Source organism: Patiria miniata, unplaced genomic scaffold, assembly GCF_015706575.1.
Source record: "Patiria miniata isolate m_02_andy unplaced genomic scaffold, ASM1570657v1 HiC_scaffold_26, whole genome shotgun sequence".
Lineage (NCBI taxonomy): Eukaryota > Metazoa > Echinodermata > Asteroidea > Valvatida > Asterinidae > Patiria > Patiria miniata.
Genome location: NW_024037065.1, coordinates 6,443,055 through 6,457,637, shown reverse-complemented (window position 1 = coordinate 6,457,637; position 14,583 = coordinate 6,443,055). Strand labels below are relative to the sequence as shown.

Below are 14,583 nucleotides of genomic sequence, written 5' to 3'. Positions count from 1 at the left end.
CATTTTAGTTTTGTTCCGAGTTGTGCCAGGCAACCCATGACAATATACACATAGGGACGTATATAGCAAGATCAATTCAAAGGTGGGACTTGGGGAGAACATTTGCTGACAGACCTTCGTTGGAGGAAATCAGATATTTTTTTGGGTCACCTGGGTTGTCGTGAAATAAACAGAAAGGTGGGATGGGGTAGTAGACGTGAAACACCATCGTTCAAGGCAGGTTGCGAGGCTTGTGCTTGTCTCTGGTGCGACTTCGCGTCCGGCACGGGGTAGCGATACCCCTTCACTCAGTCGCGGCATGAAGCATCTCAGCCCGTTAAAGGGAACGTACAACATTTGCTTTTGCTGCAATTTTCAGAAATAAATGGATTTGGAGGATTAGTATGTTATAGAAAATATTGTTAAACTGACTTAATTCACGTTTTGGGCTTGTAGATGCTGGAAAAACCAAGAAAACCTATCATATTCTTGTAGTCTGGTTCCCTGACCCCACTTAAGATGAAACGGAGCAATTAATACAATTTGGGGAAGGTCAGAGAATAAGTCTAGCAAGCTTGAACCCCTTCACAGGTGTGTAATCAATTGCAAAGAAAAGTCAGAATAACTAAGTAGGAAAAGTTTTTGACAAAGCCAGTTTTCTCCAACGCTGGTCGGCCGACCAGCGTTGGAAAAATACAGTTTTTCTTGAAAATGACAGCACACCAGGAGCCACGGTTTTAAAGGATGCTTTAGACTAATTCCCTAACAATTCAGTAAGGTATTAGGTGATAATTTGATCATTCCGTTCTTTGATGTTTACAAATGTTGTATCTTCCCTTTAACGAACCACTAAATCAAAACACAGAACCAGCGCTCAACACACGGGCATCACTAGAGCAGGTGTGGCGTTTCACCCCTCCCCCCGAAACATTTTGTGTGTGACAAAACCGTCTAGTTCTTGACTACTTTTATCACGGAGGTGTGGCAGCAAATTTGTTGTCATGTCCGTAGATTAAGCAACGAATGCCATGGTGAAGTTGCTGTTTTTTGCTTTGACACTGCCGCGAGAGGCAAGCCAGAGTGCTAGGAATCCCGGAGATCATAGGAGTCCACTGACTGTTTGGACCATGTAGGCTATCTGCAACCAAGTTAAATTAGTCAATTTCAAACAGTGATATTTAGTAGCCTACATCAGCATGGCTCTGCAAAATAAAACAAGTGTCCTGTCAGACCTAAAGAGGAATATTGACTTCTTTATTATTCAAGAAATTAATGAAGTGACTCGCATTCATTTGGATGGAACCAAAGGTGTGTTTTTTAATATGGGTGCAGGCAGACCTTGCAAATCGACTCGCATGGACCCCAATGGCAATTACGCGTACTTCCAAAATTATCAAAAATACTCACGACTCTCAAAGGTGTTTGACACACACATCAAATTAAAGCTTATTTCATCTTCTTTCATTTTCTGTTCATTTTTTCAAACAGACGTTATAATAATAATTGTTTGCGTAATCTGATGTTCATGCAGATCACGCCGCAGATATTGTTACCCGACACACGTCAGATGAGCGCGAATGAAGTGAGATATATTGCACCTGTATTAATTGGACTATTCTCCATGTTGAGTATAGTCTCTTGAATTTTGTGTAGGCCTATATGATAAGCAACAGCGGCAGCAATTTAGTCGGTAGACAACGGAAGCTTAAAGTGACCATCCGCAAAAGATAGATATTTAATAAAGCAATTCCTATTAGATGGGACCTCACTTTGGAAAGACGCCTTTCCCTGATACTCGTATAGTAATAGGTACAATCGTCTACCCGAGATACGAGTATAAGGGAAAGATGTCTTAAATGTCCAGTATTTCATCGTCCCGAAATCAAGGAAATGCGGGAAATCGGATGGTCGCTAGGCTTCCGTATAGAGAGATATGCGTACAATGTTTCGCGCGAAATTAAAAAGCGCAGAAACAGAACTAGGTCCGGACCCCCTTTATTCCGAGCGATTTTGTTTCCGTTGCAACTTTTGTCCCTTGCTGAATCAGTTCAACTCAACATGAAGAATCCTTGAAATTATTTTGTTCATGTCCCTACAATCAGCATCTTTCTTTTGTTCATCTTTGCTGCGCCACTGAGCTATGTCCCCATTTACTTGCATCCCCTCCTTCCTGCATGTTCAGCCGCTGACTGCTAATGCTGTGATTTTTAAATAGGGCCAATAAAAAAATAATGAGGATGCTTAGAGGGAATATACAACATTTGCAAACATCGAAAAATAAAACTACAAAGTTTTTACGAAATACCTTGCTAAGATGTTGGTAAATGACAGTCTCAAGCATCTTGTAAAATGATGGCACCTGGTGTGAAGTCATTTTAAAGAAAATGGTATTTTTGTAAACATTTCCAACGGTGGTCGGCCGACCAGCGTTGGATAAACCTAACTATTTTTCAACTACTGCTCCAAATTTACCATTTTTTTTTAGTCCAAATTTTGTTTGCTATTGGTTACATGTTCATGAACGGGTGCAGGCCAGCTAGACTTGTTCCCTTGCCTTACAATTTTCCATTATCTATAAATTGATCAATTTTATCTTTGGTGGAGTCAAGGAACCAAACTACTTGAACATTTTTGTTTTTCTTGGTTTTTCCAACCTTTTCGAACACCAAACTTCAAAAATGTCAGTGTAACAATATTTGATCTATTATACTAACCCCTCAAATAGTTCATTTCTGAAAATTACAGCAAAAGCCAATGATGTACATTCCCCTTAAGTTCGAGGATGTTTTCTCAACTTGCCTAAGAGTGCAGGAGAAATCATCGTATATTTCACAATTTTCCCATTGGCTGCCGTCGGACCCCCCAACAAGCAGGGCGTGCCTTTACTTAACGACTTTACTTAACCTCCACCCCCGTATATTCCCCAATTCCTCTATAGGCTAGACCTGTAACCGCACCTGAAGGAAACAAATCAATAATTTACCTTTTGGAAAATACAAAAGAATACCCCACAATATATGGCGCCCTGCATACTCCTCCTATAAATACAATGTAGTCTAATGCTGTCGACTGTCGCCAAATTCATGACTTATAGTGAGGCATCAGTTGAGTTTTATGTTTCTTAGTTTAAACTGGGGGACATAGCTCGGTGGTAGAGCGTTCGACCGCAGATCGAAAGGTCCCTGGTTCGAATCAGGTGTCCGTTCACATTTAGGTTTTTATTTCGGGTTGTGTCAGAGTTTTCAACCTGCAATACACAGGGACGTAGCAGGACCGACTCAAAGGTAGGAGTTGGGGAGAACATTTTGCCGACAGACCTTTTTGGGAGGAAATCTGATTTTTTTTTTGCGGTCACCCGGGTTGTCGTGAAATAAAAAAAAAAGTAGGATGGGGTAGTAGGCTTGGACACCATCGTCCAAGATACGTTGCGAGGCTTGTGCTTGTCTCTGGTGGGACTTCGCGTCCGGCACGGGGTATATAGCGATACCCTTTCACTCTGTCGCGGCACTAAGAGTCTCAGCTGGTTTAGTAGCGAACCACCAAATAAAAATACAGAACAAGAGCTCAGCACACGGGCATCGCCAGAAGAGTGATGTGGGTTTTCACCTTTCCACCGCTCCTTCCCCAAGTCTTTTTTTTTGGTGAGAAAAATCACAAAACCGTCCGTCGTTCCTGACTACTTCCAGCACGAAGGGCAAATTGACACTGCCGCAAGAGGCAAGACGGCGGCTGGGAATCCCGAAGATCATACGGTAGGGAGACCACTGACTGTTTGGATCTGCAACCTCGTTAAATTAGTCAATTTCAAACAGTGATATTTAGTATCAGCATGACTTTAAAAATAAAACAAGTGTCCTGTTAGACATAAAAAAGGAATTTGACTCCCATTATCCGAGAAATTAATGAAGTAACTCGCATTCATAATTATGGATGGAAAGAATAAAGATTCATTTTACTCGCGCTTTCCACAGACCCCCCCCCCCAATATGTTAACGTATGGGCGCAACGGTATCATCGATACGCGTATACGCATGTTCCGTGTTGCCGCGCTGTGCGGAGCGGGATTGGAACTGTATTTTGCCCGTCCGTTACGGCCGGCCGTGTGGCATCGTCTGACATAGCCATGTGGGCCAGAACAGTGCGGGAGAAACACTTGGTCCGGACCCCCTTTTTCCGAACGATTTTGTTTCCGTTGCAACTTTTCCCCCTTGCTGAATCAGTTCAACTCACCATGAAGAATCCTTGAAATTATTTTGTTCATGTCCCTACAATACGCATCTTTCTTTCTTTCATCTTTGCTGCGCCACTGAGCTATGTCCCTATTTACGTGCATCCCCTCCTTCCTGCATGTTCAGCCGCTGACTACTAATGCTGTGATTTTAAATAGAGCCAATAAATAATAACTTGGATGCTAAAGTTCGAAGATTTATTCTCAAATTGCCATAGAGTGCAGGAGGAATCATCGTAGATTTCCCAATTTTCCGGGGGCAGCCCTCGGACTCCATAGCAGGGAGTTCCCCCTACTTCCTCCACCCCGTTATAGCCCCCATTCTCCGAAGGCTAGACCCGTCCAAGAAGTAAAACAATCTCAATAATGACACTTCTAGGGGGGAAATTTGTGGAAAATACAAAACATTCCGCCACAAAATAGCTTACTCCTATTGTGGCAGCCCTACACTGTCCACGTTCTGTCTTTCGTGTGTCGTGTTTCCTTGGTTTCTTATTGTTTGTATATCCTTTTGTTTTAATATCAAATTTTATGTATTTATTGTTATTGTGTGTAGATTATTATTATTATTATTATTATAATTTGAAATACATGTAGCCTAAAAACGTTATCGTCAAATTCACATTTTTTTTAGTTAGGCCATCAGTTGAGTATTTATGTTTCTTAGTTTCAACTGGCTGTAGCATGGGGGACATAGCTCGGTGGTAGAGCGTTCGACCGCAGATCGAAAGGTCCCTGGTTCGAATCCAGGTGTCTGTTCACATTTAGTTTTTGTTCCGGGTTATGTCACAGTTTTCAACCCTGCAATACACAGGGACGTAGCATGACCGATTCAAAGGTGGGAGTTGGGGAGAACATTTGCCGACAGACCTTATGGGAGGCCAATCAGATTTTTTTTTGCGGTCACCCGAGTTGTCGTGAAAAAAAACCCCCTAAAAGGTGGGATGGGGTAGCAGACGTGAAACACCATCGTTCAAGGCAGGTTGCGAGGCTTGTGCTTGTCTCTGGTGCGACTTCGCGTCCGGCACGGGGTAGCGATACCCTTTCACTCTGTCGCGGCACTAAGAGTCTCAGCAGGTTAAGCAGCGAACCACCAAATAGAAATACAGAACAAGAGTTCAGCACAAGGGCATCGCTAGAAGAGCGACGTGGGTTTTCACCTCTCCACCGCTCCTTCCCCAAGTCTATTTTTGGTGACAAAAATTACAAAATCGTCCGTCGTTCTTGACTACTTCCAGCACGAAGGGCAAATTGACACTGCCGCGAGAGGCAAGACGACGGCTGGGAATCCCGAAGATCATACGGTAGGGAGACCACTGACTGTTTGGATCTGCAAGCATGTAAAATTAGTCAATTTCAAACAGTGATTTGTATCAGCATGGCTCTTAAAATAAAACAAGTGTCCTATTAGACATTAAAAGAAATATTGACTCCTTTAATCTAAGATATTAATGAAGAATCTCGCATTCATAGGGATGGGGAGAAAAATCATTTAACTCCAAGGGCGGATCGGGAGGGGGCCAAAGGGGGCCATGGCCCCCCCCCCCCCCCAAAAACCGAAACCATTTGTTGTTGTTTTTTATGTGACGTCGCAATAAAGGCGGGCAATGTGTACACCACCATCTTTTCCTAAAAAAAATTGGCTAAAGTGGTCAGAAATTGCCTCAGATCGCACCACAGAGCATCGAGAATCCAAAAAAATTTCGGGGCCCTTAAGCAGGCCCCGAACCCCACGCCGTAATTTTTTTACCCACTTTTTGGGCGACACAATTTTTTTTTTCGCCCCCCCCCCAAAAAAGTGTGTTCTGGATCCGCCCTTGTTTAACTCGCGCTTTCCACAGAAAAACCCCGGTATATGTCAACGTATTGACGCCGCGGTAACATCGATATTACGTATACGCATGTTCCGTGTTGCCGCGTTGTGCGAAGCGGGATTGGAACTCTATTTTGCCCGTGTGTCACGGCGGACCGTGTGGCATTGTCTGGTCGATTAGCGGTGTGGCCAAAACACAGTGCGATGGTCCGCGGAAAAATCGACCTTTTTCATTATGATATTAATATGAGCGATGAAAAGCTGATAAATTAAAAAGTCAACTACTTCGTTTGGGACCACTCAAACACAGGAACAAGGCGCTCCATCTAGCAAGACAGCATATTCTCCCCTTCAGAAAAATGTTATGCCGCCGACCGACTGACCCTAATGATTGCCTCTATCCATGTGACCCAAAGCTAAGTTATTTTTTTATGACCTGTTGCAACGAGTAACAATTACAGATTGGGCCTACACACAGGCATTCAAATCTAAATACATTCTGATTACATTGAGTCAGGACTGAAAATTACTTTTACTGTCAGATTTTGTGTTTTGAATATGACGAACAAACTACAAGTCAACTCTTCTTTTTCCTGAAATATTGATGCCATATTTTCTTTGCAAGTTTTTGTTGATTCATGGAGGTGGGAAAACTCCGTCCGTGTGTCATTGTATTGAATGGGTATTCATCAGTTCGTAGAACGGTAAATGATCAGCGGTGGACAACTGAATTGTGTGGATTTTTTTATATTTAAAACAGACACAACTATGTTCATAAAATTGTTTTCTTTCAAATTTGCAACAATTTTCTACACACCATACTTTCTGGTTATTATAAAATTGATACGCACGCGGAGGGGTGAAAACTACATGTGAGTGGGGAGTCACGGATCGGGGGAGTCACAACTTCCCTCGGCAAGGAAATCCGCCCACGTGATAACGATCAATAGACAAATTGAATGAAAGTCATTACATTGAGGCTTTTATTAAACCCACAAATTACACCTTTCAAACAGATGTTACAATTGTTATTGGGTAATATAATGTTCCTGCAGATCACGCCGCAGATAATGTTACACGACGCACGTCAGAAGACTACGAATGAAGTGAGATATATCGCACCTGCATTCATTGGACTATTCTCCATGTCGAGTATATTCTCTTGACATTTATGTAATACAGGGTGAGTCTGAACGAAAGTGACCAAATTAGAGAAAATAGTTAAAAATATGGGGCTCGCTCCATTTCATAAAATGGCATAGGAATACCAAAATCAGGCTTCAATGGACTTTCGGATGAGCCTACATCCTTTGAAAATATTGGCCATTATTAAAGGGGCATATCGTCCTTAAGTCACCGACAATTTCATCATGATACCAGTGAAAAGAAAAACCATGTCTACCTTTCAGCACGGATGCTACAGAAGTTGGGTGCCCCCACACTTTAACAAAGCCAAAATACATTTAAAAAAAAAAGAAGGAAAAATGAGGTGTGAAGTCACCTGTTATTAATTTAATAATAATTAAATAATGGGATGGTAAAGTTCCAAAATTTATTTGCAAATTGCCTAATTAAGAGTGCAGGAGGAATCATCGTAGATTTCACAATTTTCCCTGGGCTGCCGTCGGACCTCCAACAAGCAGGGCGTGCCCTCGACACTCCTTCACTTAACCTCCATCCCCTGTGTATTCCCCGTTTCCTCTAGGCTGGACCCGTAACCGCACCTGAAGCATAAATCAAAATACTCAATAATTTAAGTTTTGAAAAAAATACAAAGGAATCCCCCACCAAATAGCGTCCTGCATAATCCTGTAGTCAACTATCACCAAATTCAGGACTTATAGCGAGGCATCAGTTGCGTATTTATGTTTCTTAGTTTAAATCAGGTGTAGCATGGGGGACATAGCTCGGTGGTTGACCGTTCGACCGCAGATCGAAAGGTCCCTGGTTCGAATCCAGGTGTCCGTTCACATTTTGTTTTGTTCCAGGTGGTGCGAGAGTTTACAACCCATGGCAATATACACATGGACGTAGCAAGACTGATTTAAGAGTGGGAGTTGGGGAGCAAATTTATCGACAGACCGTCGCGGATCCGGAAGGAAGTCAGATTTTTTTTATCGGTCACTCATTCGCGGCAGTAAGAGTCTCAGCCGGCTAGCAAACCACTAAATCAAAACACAGAACAAGGGCTCAAGACGCGAGAATCGCTAGAAGACTGATGTGGGGTTTCACACCTCCACCGCCCCCTTCCCCAAATCTTTTTTTGGTGACAAAAATCACAAAATCGTTCGTCGTTCCCGGCATTAAGAGTATCAGCCGGCTATCAACGAACGGCTAAATCAAAACACAGAAGTCACGTCAACACTCGTACTTAAATGTCCAGTATGTAGAACAGGGGTGTGACGCTTCACCCCTCAACCCCACCCCACCCCGACCCCGCCCCGAAAGAGGATGTCTTTTTGTGTGACAAAATCGTCTGTCGGCAAATTTGTATTACCTGAAAAAAAAGCTCCTGACCACATTCAGCACTGAGAGTCTGGCGGTAAATTTGGTGTCATTAAGCAACGAATCCCATGGTGAAATAACTTTGGATTTTTGTTTTGACAATGCCGCGCAAGGCAAGCTGGCAGGAATCTTGAGGAATCCTGGAGTTCATACCGTACGCAAGGGTGAATGGGGGGGGGGGGGGGTGGCAAGGGAAAGACGTCTTAAATGTCCAGTATGTTATCTTTCCGAAATCAAGGAAATGCGGAAAATCGGATGGTCATTTTAATAGGTTTCCGTAGACAGCTAGGCCTACTGTGTTTCGCTCGAAATTAAAAAGCGCGGGAGAAACAGGACTAGGTTCGGACCCCACTTTTTCCGAGCGATTTTGTTTCCGTTGCAACTTTTTTCCCCTGCTGAAATCAGTTTAACACACCACGAAGAATTTTTTGAAATATTTTGTTCATAACCCTACAGTTAAGCAAAAGTATGTTATGTCGACCGACCTAGCCTACTTTTCTCTATCCTCGTGACCCGAAGCAAAAGTGTTATTTTTTTATATGGGTGCAGACCTGCAAATCGACTCCCATAAGACCCCGACGGTAATTAGGCGTATACTTCTAAAAAATATTAAAAACACTCACAACTCTCCAAGGTGTTTGAGACACACATCAAATTAAAGCTTATTTCATCCGTTTTCATATTCTGTTCATTTTTTTTTTGGGGGGGGGGGGGTTTTAAACTGATAACATCTGGGAGAAAATTCCATCCAAAGATGATCACCCCTAAAAGCAGTCCTGAAGACCATCGCCACTTTGAAAATGGACGCCTACGCTCCATTGCAAAATAGAGTTGGCCATTTTGGGCCTAATTTCATCCAAATTTCCCAGAAATACGAGCTGACAGTCCTCTGCACGGCTTCCACCCTTCTGTTTACAAAACCTCAAGTTCACGGCACTCAAAATGTTCTAATACCTGAGAATTTGAAGGCCTACAAATTGTGATTTGGCCCTGTAAGCAATTCTTGGCCTATTACAGATCTGCACCTATTATGAAGTATTGAACTGAGTAAGAATTACAGATATACACACAGGACGGTTTTCAAATCTAAATAAGACTCCGGTATAAATACCGACCCCACGAAGTAACACTCCACGTGTTAAACCATTTTTTTTCTTCGATTTTCAATTTTTTACATTTGTAAACATTATTTATCAAGGCCTTCCATTGCACGAAGTTAGTCAAAGCTTCAAGTGCTTTACTTTAATAATTACGCTAATTATCCATGGCAACGTTTGTGCAAAAGTGACAATTTTCGTTTTTACGAAGTAACACTCAAGTTCCATTATTTTACCAATGCATCGCGCGCACTCTGCTCAAATGCGAACAAAAACGTTTTTACGAAGTAACACTCTCCTTGTTTGAGCGCGCGCGCGCTGACCTGAAGTAGCACTCACCTACATTGAAGCGTACTACATATACTTCGTGAAAAACAAAAATTGATAGTTTCGCAGCTTTTTCGGTTTCACGAACTAACACTCACCTTATTTCTCTTATTTCTTGAAGATTTTATATACTAACGGGTGAAAAAACAGCAGATTTAATAAATTCAATACACCAAGTGTCCACAAGGCCAACTGAAAATACTTTGCAGTTTCGACGCAAAGTGTTGTTTTAGAAGGCGTTCAACTTTAGATGCCGTTTTTTCCGATTGCTAGTTTTTAGTGAAGGCGTACATGAGTGTTACTTCGTGGTGTCGCTGATGGAGGTGGGAAAACGTCCATGTGTCATTGTATTTAATGGGTATCCATCAGTTCGTACAACGGTAAATGATCAGCGGTGGACAACTGAATTGTGTGATCTTTTTATTGAATATAGACATAACTGTTCATAAAGTTGTTTTTATAAACTTGCAACAATATCCTACACAATATGCTATGTACTTTCATGCGGAGGGGGTAAAACCTACTGTGAGTGGAAAGTCACAGATTGTGGGATTCACCACTTCCCTCGCCAAGGAAATCCGCTCACGTAAAAACAATCAATAGACAAATCCAATGAAAGTCATTACATTGAGGTTTTTTTTTACAAACCCCACAAATTACACCTTTTAAAACGGACGTTATAATAATAATTGTTTGGATCATTATGATGTTCATGCAGATCACGCCGCAGATAATGTTACTCGACACACGTCGGAAGACTACGAATGAAGTGAGATATATCGCACCTGCATTAATTGGAATATTCTCCATGTCGAATATATTCTCTTGAATTTTGTTATATATGATAAGAGATTTAGTCGGTAGACTACGGGAGCTTAGAGTGACCATCCGCAAAAATGGATATTTTATAAAGTCTTTCCTATTGGATATATCACAATGGAAAGACGTCTTTCCTCGATACTCGTACAGTGTCAGGTACAATCGTCTACCCGAGATACGAGTATAAGGGAAAGAACTCTTAAATGTCCAGTATTTCAGCTTTCCGCAATCAAGGAAATGCGGAAAATCCGATGGTCACTGTAGGCTTCCGTAGACTGCTAGACCTACGGTGTTTCGCGCGACATTAATAAGCGCGGGGGGAACTAGGTCCGGACCGGAACCCACTTTTTCCAAGCGATTTTGATTCCGTTGCAACTTTTGTCCCTTGCTGAAATCAGTTCAATTCACCATTAAGAATCCTTGAAATTATTTTGTTCATGTCCCTACAAATAAGCATCTTTCTTTCGTTCATCTTTGCTGCGCCACTGAGCTATGTCCCCATTTACTTGCATCCCCTCCCCGACTATTAATGTTGTGATTCTATTTAAATGGGGCCAATTAATAATAATCGGGATGCAAAAGTTCCAAGCTTATTCTCAAATTGCCTTAGAGTGCAAGAGGAATCATCGTAGATTTTACAATTTCCCAGGGCAGCCGTCGGACCCCCAAGCAGGGCGTGCCCTCGACACGCCTTCAATAAACACCCGTGTATTCCCATATCCTCTAGGCTAGACCCTACCCGCCCCGAAACAAAAAAAAAACCACTCAATAATTCAAGTTTTGAAAAATACAAAAGAATTCCCCCACCAAATTATGAGGTGCCATGTGTAAATAAATTATTTAACAAAATTATTTATATATAATTCATTATTTATTATATAATTCAGTTTCCCGGACAATTATATGTAAATAATTGTTTGGCAGTTTGCATTATATGTAAATACATTTATTTGCCACTGCATTATTTATATATATTTTTTTTTGCAACCTAATTATTTACATATAATTTTGGGCAAACTAGAATTATTTATATATAATTTATTTGCAAACTTATTATATATATATAATTTTTGCACACTTTTTTTATTTATATATAATTTATTTGCAAACTTATTATTTATAAATAATTTATTTGCAAACTTATTATATATATATAATTTTTGCAAACTTTTTTATTTATATATAATTTATTTGCAAACTTATTATTTATAAATAATTTTTGCACACTTTTTTTATTTATATATAATTTATTTGCAAACTTTTTATTTATATATAATTTTGGCACACTTTTTTTTATTTATATATAATTTATTTGGTACCTCATTATTTATATATAATTTTTGCCCACTTTATTTATTTATATATAATTTATTTGGTACCTCATTATTTATATATAATTTTTTGCCCACTTTATTTATTTATATATAATTTATTTGGTACCTCATTATTTATATATAATTTTTGGCACGCTTTAATTATTTATTATATAATTTATTTGGTAACTTATTATTTATATATAATTTTTGCACACTTTAATTATTTATTATATAATGCATTATTTATTATATAATGCATAATTTATTATACTCATACCAAATAGCGTCCTGCCTAATCCTTCTAAATACAATGTAGTACCAATGCTGTCAACTATCGCCAAATTCAGGACTTAGTGAGGCATCAGTTCTGTTGAGTATTAATGTTTGTTATGTAAACTGGGTGTAGCATGGGGGACATAGCTCGGCGGTAGAGCGTTCGACCGCAGATCGAAAGGTCCCTGGTTCGAATCCAGGTGTCCGTTCACATTAAGTTTTCAAGGTTTTGGGTTTTGCGAGAGCTTACAACCCATGGCAATATATACACAGGGACGAAGCAAAACCGATTCAAAGGTGGTAGTTGGCAGCAAATTTGCCGACAGACCTTCGTGCAAGGACGTCCGAATTTGTTTCTGTCACCCGAGTTGTCTTGAAATAAAACAAGTTGGGACGCGGTATAGTAGGCTTGGACACCATCGTGCGAGGCTTGTGCTTTTCTCTGGTGCGACTTCGCGTCCGGCACGGGGTAGCGATACCCCTTCTCTCAGTCGCGGCAGTAAGAGTCTAAGCAGGCTAACGAACCACTAAATCATAACACAGAACCAGCGCTCAACACACGGGCATCGCTAGAAGAGGGATGTGGGGTTTCACCCTTCCCCGTCTTTTTTTGTGTGTGACAAAATCGTCTGTCGTTCCTGACTACTCCCAGTCCCAGCACGGAGGGTCTGGTGGCAAATTTGTTGTCATATCCGTAGATTAAGCAACGAATCCCGTGGTGGAGAGTATGTTTTTGTTTTTGCTCTGACAATGCCGCAAGAGGCAAGCCAGAGTGCTAGGAATACGGTAGGGAGTCCAACTGTTTGAACCATGTATTTGCAACCACGTTAAATCAGTCAATTTCAAACAGTGAAAATAAGTATCAACATGGCTCCAAAAATAAAACAAGTGTCCAGACATAAAGAGGAATATTGACTCCTATTATCCAAGAAATTAATTAAGAAAGTCGCATTAATTGATATGAAAAAACACACGAACAGTTTTATCGCGCTTTTCACAGAGACAAACCCCGATATATTAACATTATGAGCGCCGCGGTAACGCGTACACAAGTCATGTTCCGTGTTGCCGCGTTGTGCAAAGCCGGATTGGAACTGTATTTCGCCCGTGTCACAGCGGACCGTACTGGTATGGTCGATTAGCGGTGAGAACCAGGACAGTGTTTGATGGTCCGCGGAAAAAAAATCATGACTATTTTTTATTAAGAGTATGAAGCCCGGGAAGGGACAGGGTGGAATTTTTTTTTGGCATTTGCTAATTCGTTCGCACGAATTACTAATTCGTTCGCACGAATTGCTAATTCGTTCGCACGAATTGCTATTTCGTTCGCACGAATTCCTAATTCGTTCGCTCGAATTACTAATTCGTGCGAACGAATTAGCAATTCGTGGGAACGAATTAGTAATTCGTGCGCACGAATTAGTAATTCGTGGGAACGAATTAGGCCTAGTAATTCGTGCGAACGAATTACTAATTCGTTCCCACGAATTAGTAATTCGTTCCCACGAATTACTAATTCGTGCGAACGAATTACTAATTCGTGCGAACGAATTAGTAACTCGTGCGAACGAAATAGTAATTCGTGCGAACGAATTAGTAATTCGTGCGAACGAATTAGCAAACTCCAAAAAAAAATCCACCCTGTCCCTTCCCGGGCTTCATATATGAGCAATAAAAAGCTGGTTAATTTAAAACTCAACTGTTTCGTTTGGGACCACTCAAATATAGGAACAATGCGCTCAGTCTATAGTAACGCAGCATATTACCCCTTCAGAAAAATATGTTATGCCAACCGAACGAGCCTAATTTCCTCTATCCACACAAGTGTCCCGTACAAGTGTCCCGTAAGGTGTTTTTTTTTATATGGGTGCGGACCTGCAAATCGACTCCCACAGACCCCAATGGTAATTACGCGTACTACCAAAACTCATTAAAAATACTCACAACTTCTATGTTCGTGAAATTGTTTTCATAAACTTGCACCAATTTCACACACCATAAAAATTTCTGGTTATAAAACTGATACGCACGCGGAGGGTGTAAAAACTACTGTGAGTGGGGGTTACAACTTCCCTTGGTAAGGAAATCTGCCCATGTGAAAACAATCAACAGACACATTGAATGAAAGTCATTAGGCCTACATTGAGGGGTTTACGAACTCCACAAATTATACATTTCAAACAGACGTTATAATTGTTATCGGGTAATATGATGTTCCTGCAGATC

General features: G+C 40.9%; 2 non-coding genes across 2 annotated transcripts; both read left to right on the top strand.

Moving 5' to 3' along the window:
- Positions 1–4,894: 4,894 nt before the first annotated feature.
- Positions 4,895–4,968, top strand: Trnac-gca. The gene has a single exon. It is a non-coding gene; the product is annotated as a tRNA-Cys (tRNA).
- Positions 4,969–12,494: 7,526 nt separating this feature from the next.
- Positions 12,495–12,568, top strand: Trnac-gca. The gene has a single exon. It is a non-coding gene; the product is annotated as a tRNA-Cys (tRNA).
- The last annotated feature ends 2,015 nt before the right edge of the window (positions 12,569–14,583 follow it).